The sequence below is a fragment of the Lissotriton vulgaris genome, chromosome 1_2, assembly GCF_964263255.1.
Source record: "Lissotriton vulgaris chromosome 1_2, aLisVul1.2, whole genome shotgun sequence".
In the NCBI taxonomy this organism is placed as follows: Eukaryota; Metazoa; Chordata; class Amphibia; order Caudata; family Salamandridae; genus Lissotriton; species Lissotriton vulgaris.
This window is the reverse complement of record NC_141686.1, coordinates 347,151,409-347,158,059: the sequence shown is the minus strand read 5'-3', so window position 1 is coordinate 347,158,059 and position 6,651 is coordinate 347,151,409.

Sequence of the window (6,651 nt, the reverse complement as noted above, 5' to 3'; positions counted from 1 at the left end):
CTTGGTTCCTTGGGGTCCCAGCAATTCTACATGCTCTAGGCACTGTGTCTAGTCAAGCCGTGGTTCTGATACCACTTATTTAATATATGATATGGTCTCCCTGAATGTCTGACAAAATATCGATAACACAAATATCGATATACAAAAATATCGGAACAAAAATGTCCAAGTCAAAAATATAGGAATCCTATCCCTAACAAGGTAAGTACAAATATATCGAACATAAAATGTAGAATGACAAAAATATCGTTTTTTGTAAAATATTGTTTTTTTAAAATAAAATAAATATCTAATATTAACAAAATAATACTTATAAATGTAATAAACATATTTAAAAATGTACTATAATATTTAAAATTAATACATAATGTAATACAAATTAATATTAATAAATATATAATACATAATATATTTTTCATTAATAATAACTCAAAATTAATTATTTTCATAACTTATAAACAAATAAAAATATAATAAATTACTAATACATTTATTTACATAAAATAATCACATAAATAACAATTAATAACAACATAATACTAATAAAAAAGCTAAATAAATTTTAGATAGGGTATGAGTAAAAATTACTATTCCCACTCCAGAGAGTGCGACAGTAGGGAAAGTGTTGGATAGCGTAGGAGTAACAATTACTATTCCAACTCCAGAGAGTGCAACAGTAGGGAAAGTGTTGGATAGCGTAGAGGTAACAATTACTATTCCAACTCCAGAGAGTGCAACAGTAGGGAAAGTGTTGGATAGTGTAGGGGTAAAAATTACTATTCCCAATCCAGAGAGTGCGACAGTAGGGAAAGTGTTGGATAGCGTAGGGGTAAAAATTACTATTTCCACTGCAGAGAGTGCGACAGTAGGGAAAGTGTTGGATAGCGTAGAGGTAACAATTCCTATTCCAACTCCAGAGAGTGCAACAGTAGGGAAAGTGTTGGATAGTGTAGGGGTAAAAATTACTATTCCCAATCCAGAGAGTGCGACAGTAGGGAAAGTGTTGGATAGCGTAGGGGTAAAAATTACTATTTCCACTGCAGAGAGTGCGACAGTAGGGAAAGTGTTGGATAGCGTAGCTGTAACAATTACTATTCCCACTCCAGAGAGTGCAACAGTAGGGAAAGTGTTGGATAGCGTAGAGGTAACAATTCCTATTCCAACTCCAGAGAGTGCAACAGTAGGGAAAGTGTTGGACAGCGTAGGGGTAAAAATTACTATTCCCACTCCAGAGAGTGCGACAGTAGGGAAAGTGTTGGATAGCGTAGCGGTAACAATTACTATTCCCACTCCAGAGAGTGCATCAGTAGGGAAAGTGTTGGATAGCGTAGGGTTAAAAATTACTATTCCAACTCCAGAGAGTACAACAGTAGGGAAAGTGTTGGATAGCGAAGGGGTAACAATTACTATTCCAACTCCTGAGAATGCAACAGTAGGGAAAGTGTTGGATAGCGTAGGGGTAACAATTACTATTCCTATTCCAGAGAGTGCAACAGTAGGGAAAGTGTTGGATAGCGTAGGGGTAAAAATTACTATTCCCACTCCAGAGAGTGCAACAGTAGGGAAAGTGTTGGATAGCGTAGGGGTAACAATTACTATTCCAACTCCAGGGAGTGCAACAGTAGGGAAAGTGTTGGATAGCGTAGGGGTAACAAATACTATTCCCACTCCACAGAGTGCAACAGTAGGGAAAGTGTTTGATAGCGTAGGGGTAACAATTACTATTCCAACTCAAGAGAGTGCAACAGTAGGGAAAGTGTTGGATAGCGTAGGGGTAACAATTACTATTCCAACTCCAGAGAGTGCAACAGTAGGGAAAGTGTTGGATAGCGTAGGGGTAAAAATTACTATTCCCACTCCAGAGAGTGCGACAGTAGGGAAAGTGTTGGATAGCGTAGCGGTAACAATTACTATTCCTACTCCAGAGAGTGCAACAGTAGGGAAAGTGTTGGATAGCGTAGGGTTAAAAATTACTATTCCAACTCCAGAGAGTGCAACAGTAGGGAAAGTGTTGGATAGCGAAGCGCTAACAATTACTATTCCAACTCCTGAGAATGCAACAGTAGGGAAAGTGTTGGATGGCGTAGGGGTAACAATTACTCTTCCAATTCCAGAGAGTGCAACAGTAGCGAAAGTGTTGGATAGCGTAGGGGTAAAAAATACTATTCCCACTCCAGAGAGTGCAACAGTAGGGAAAGTGTTGGATAGCGTAGGGGTAACAATTACTATTCCAACTCCAGAGAGTGCAACAGTAGGGAAAGTGTTGGATAGCGTAGGATTAAAAATTACTATTCCAACTCCAGAGAGTGCAACAGTAGGGAAAGTGTTGGATAGCATAGGGGTAACAATTACTATTCCAACTCCAGAGAGTGCAACAGTAGGGAAAGTGTTGGATAGCGTAGGGGTAACAAATACTATTCCCACTCCACAGAGTGCAACAGTAGGGAAAGTGTTTGATAGCGTAGGGGTTACAATTACTATTCCAACTCCAGAGAGTGCAATAGTAGGGAAAGTGTTGGATAGCGTAGGGGTAACAATTACTATTCCAACTCCAGAGAGTGCAACAGTAGGCAAAGTGTTTGATAGCGTAGGGGTAAAAAATACTATTCCCACTCCAGAGAGTGCAACAGTAGGGAAAGTGTTGGATAGCGTAGGGGTAACAGTTACTATTCCAACTCCAGAGAGTGCAACAGTAGGGAAAGTGTTGGATCGCGTAGGGGTAACAATTACTATTCCAACTCCAGAGAGTGCAACAGTAGAGAAAGTGTTAGATAGCGTAGGGGTAACAATTACTATTCCAACTCCAGAGAGTGCAACAGTAGGGAAAGTGTTGGATAGCGTAGGGGTAAAAATTACTATTCCAACTCAAGAGAGTGCAACAGTAGGGAAAGTGTTGGATAGCGTAGGGGTAACAATTACTATTCCAACTCCAGAGAGTGCAACAGTAGGGAAAGTGTTGGATAGCGTAGGGGTAACAATAACTATTCCAACTCCAGAGAGTGCAACAGTAGGCAAAGTGTTTGATAGCGTAGGGGTAAAAATTACTATTCCCACTCCAGAGAGTGCAACAGTAGGGAAAGTGTTGGATAGCGAAGGGGTAACAATTACTATTCCAACTCCTGAGAATGCAACAGTAGGGAAAGTGTTGGATAGCGTAGGGGTAACAATTACTATTCCAATTCCAGAGAGTGCAACAGTAGGGAAAGTGTTGGATAGCGTAGGGGTAAAAATTACTATTCCCACTCCAGAGAGTGCAACAGTAGGGAAAGTGTTGGATAGCGTAGGGGTAACAATTACTATTTCAACTCCAGAGAGTGCAACAGTAGGGAAAGTGTTGGATAGCGTAGGATTAAAAATTACTATTCCAACTCCAGAGAGTGCAACAGTAGGGAAAGTGTTGGATAGCATAGGGGTAACAATTACTATTCCAACTCCAGAGAGTGCAACAGTAGGGAAAGTGTTGGATAGCGTAGGGGTAACAAATACTATTCCCACTCCACAGAGTGCAACAGTAGGGAAAGTGTTTGATAGCGTAGGGGTTACAATTACTATTCCAACTCAAGAGAGTGCAACAGTAGGGAAAGTGTTGGATAGCGTAGGGGTAACAATTACTATTCCAACTCCAGAGAGTGCAACAGTAGGGAAAGTGTTGGATAGCGTAGGGGCAACAATTACTATTCCAACTCCAGAGAGTGCAACAGTAGGCAAAGTGTTTGATAGCGTAGGGGTAAAAATTACTATTCCCACTCCAGAGAGTGCAACAGTAGGGAAAGTGTTTAATAGCGTAGGGGTAACAGTTACTATTCCAACTCCAGAGAGTGCAACAGTAGGGAAAGTGTTGGATAGCGTAGGGGTAAAAATTGCTATTCCCACTCCAGAGAGTGCAACAGTAGGGAAAGTGTTGGATAGCGTAGGGGTTAAAATAACATACTTATAACATTTTTTTTTTAATAATACAAATATGATCTATTAAATAAATATAAAACATTTACAATACATATACATAATTATTAAAAACATGATTAGCAAAATATATGTAACCTAAAAAAATCATGAAAAACATACCATTTTATAATATTTAATTACCAATTAATAAATAATTAACAATTATAAAATTAACTTAACAATTATTTTTAATTCATTATTACTTAATTACATTAAAATTAGTTCCCACCATATTACCCTATAAACACACAACCCGCAACATAACACATCTATTAGTTAATGAATTTTTTAAAATTAATTACCAATTAATTACAATTATTTACCAATTAATACAATTTAATGTATGCTTCCTACTAATTAATAATTAATTCTACATAATAAAATTACTTCCCACCCTTTTCCCCTATAAACCCATAACCCGCTACAGAACATATTTATCAATTAATCAATTAATTAAAATAATTAAAAATAATTCTCACTTAATTAATTAATATTTCCTACTAATTAATAATTAATTCTACATAATTAAATTACTTCCCTCCCAATTCCCCTATAAACCCATAACCCGCTACAGAACATATTTATCAATTATTCAATTAATTAAAATTATTTAAAAATTATTCTCAATTAATTAATTAATAATTCCTACTAATTAATAATTAATTTAACATAATTAAATTACTTCCCACTCTATTCCCCTATAAACCCACAACCCGCTACAGTACTAAAAGACAATATTTAATTAAATTACATTAAAAATTTATAATAAAACATAATAAATACAATATAATATACACAAAATTTATTTAAAAATCGATATTAGTAACATCGAAATTATTTACTTCGATATTACTGACATCTATATTTAAAACTTCGATATTACTAATATCGATATTAAGAGTGTCGATATTACTTACCTTCTATATTATGTCCCATTGATATTTAAACTTCGATATAATTGTATATCGAAATTTAAAACTCGATATTTTGTCTGTGTACCGGTCTCCCTGTGGGGCCCATTGTATATTGTGCTATTTTCTGAAGATCTATCGTATTGATATTGTGCATCTTGCTCTATAATCTCATAAAGAGATTACTTGAGAGTGTTTAGTAATAAATACATATATTTTATATATACCTTGTGTGGTTCTCCTTTCATTTAGACATTCAAGAGATTATAGTCTGATAAACCAAGCTGCTTTACACTCCTTTAAGACTTAGCTTGAAGGCTGCTCTCCTCAGCTAACACTAGGATAGCTTTCTTTAAGGTTGTCTTAACCTATCACCAATAAGGGTAGTTTGGACTGGTGAAAGGTGCCCACTAGAATAGTGGACAGCATATGCCAGGCCAACTTCTCAAAAAAACCACATGGTGTTTGTAGCCTAGAGACCAAGCCTTATTTTCCAAGCCCTTATTTTTTTTATTTGATTTAAAATTAGTGTTGAACCAATTCCTCCTGCTTGATGGGCCTGTGCGTGGCTCATTTACCCCTCCCTAGGCAGGTAGATGGCCTCCCGGATTTGGGAACAGCTGCACACAACTTTAACCAGAGTACAGGGTGAAATCCTATGGTACCTTCTGTGCCAATCAGGGCCTTGTTGTTATGTGTTGCTGAGTCGTGTTTTCACACATCCCCGCCCTGCCCTGATTTCAGGATACGCTTGTAAGCATTGTGGAGTTTGCCTCCAAAGCCAACAGTATATTTGTCAGTTCTTGCTTGTGGCCAACACCCTACCTGTATCTCTGCCAGCAGACCTCATGCTTGTTTACCCCTCCGTAGGTAATTTCGATGGCCTCCCTGGTGTGGAGAACAACTGATCTCTACTTTAACCATGGTTCAGGGTGAAATCTCTACGGTGCCCTCTGTTCCATGAAGGGCCTTCTTGTTAGGTGTTGCCAGCCTGCACTGGCTCCCCGTCAACAAAAGAATCACCTTCCGGCTCCTCACCCACGCACACAAAGCCCTACACGATCAAGGCCCGAGCTACCTCAACAACCGAATCAACTTCTACGCTCCCAAACGCCACCTCCGATCAGCCAGCCACGCCCTCGCCGCCGTCCCACGCATCCGAAGAGCGACAACAGGAGGAAGGTCCTTCTCCTACCTGGCCGCCAAGACCTGGAACTCCCTCCCTCCCGACCTGCGCCTGACCCAAGACCACCTCGCCTTCAGGAAGAAGCTCAAGACCTGGCTGTTCGAGCAGTAACGGCTCCCCCCCCCCCCCAAGCGCCTTGAGACCCTACGGGTAGGTAGCGCACTCTATAAATGTCTTTGATTGATTGATTGATTGAGTCGCGTGATTACCCATCACCGCCCAATTCCTGGTTTCAGAATACGCTGGTAAGCATAGTTGCCTGAAAGTATATTTGTTAACTTTATTGTTTGTGGCCAACACCATACCCTTATCTCTGCCAGCTGACCGCCACCTGTAAAGGAGTGCCACGCGGCAAGAATTCCTACCCATAGAGGATGCCAAACTACTGCCCTGCATGCATATGGGCCTTCCTTCCAGGATGTGACTAAGCCCATGTTTATCCCCCCTTACATGAGTATTCCTAAATAGGGGTTCCAACTGCTAACCGTGTGCGGCACCAGCAGTGGGAAACGCACCAGCTCCTTCTAAATTTGAATGCAAGCTGTAGTCTTGTAATTGTCAACAATTGTGCCCTGAACCCTTCTTTCACAACCCACTGGAGTAACTGCA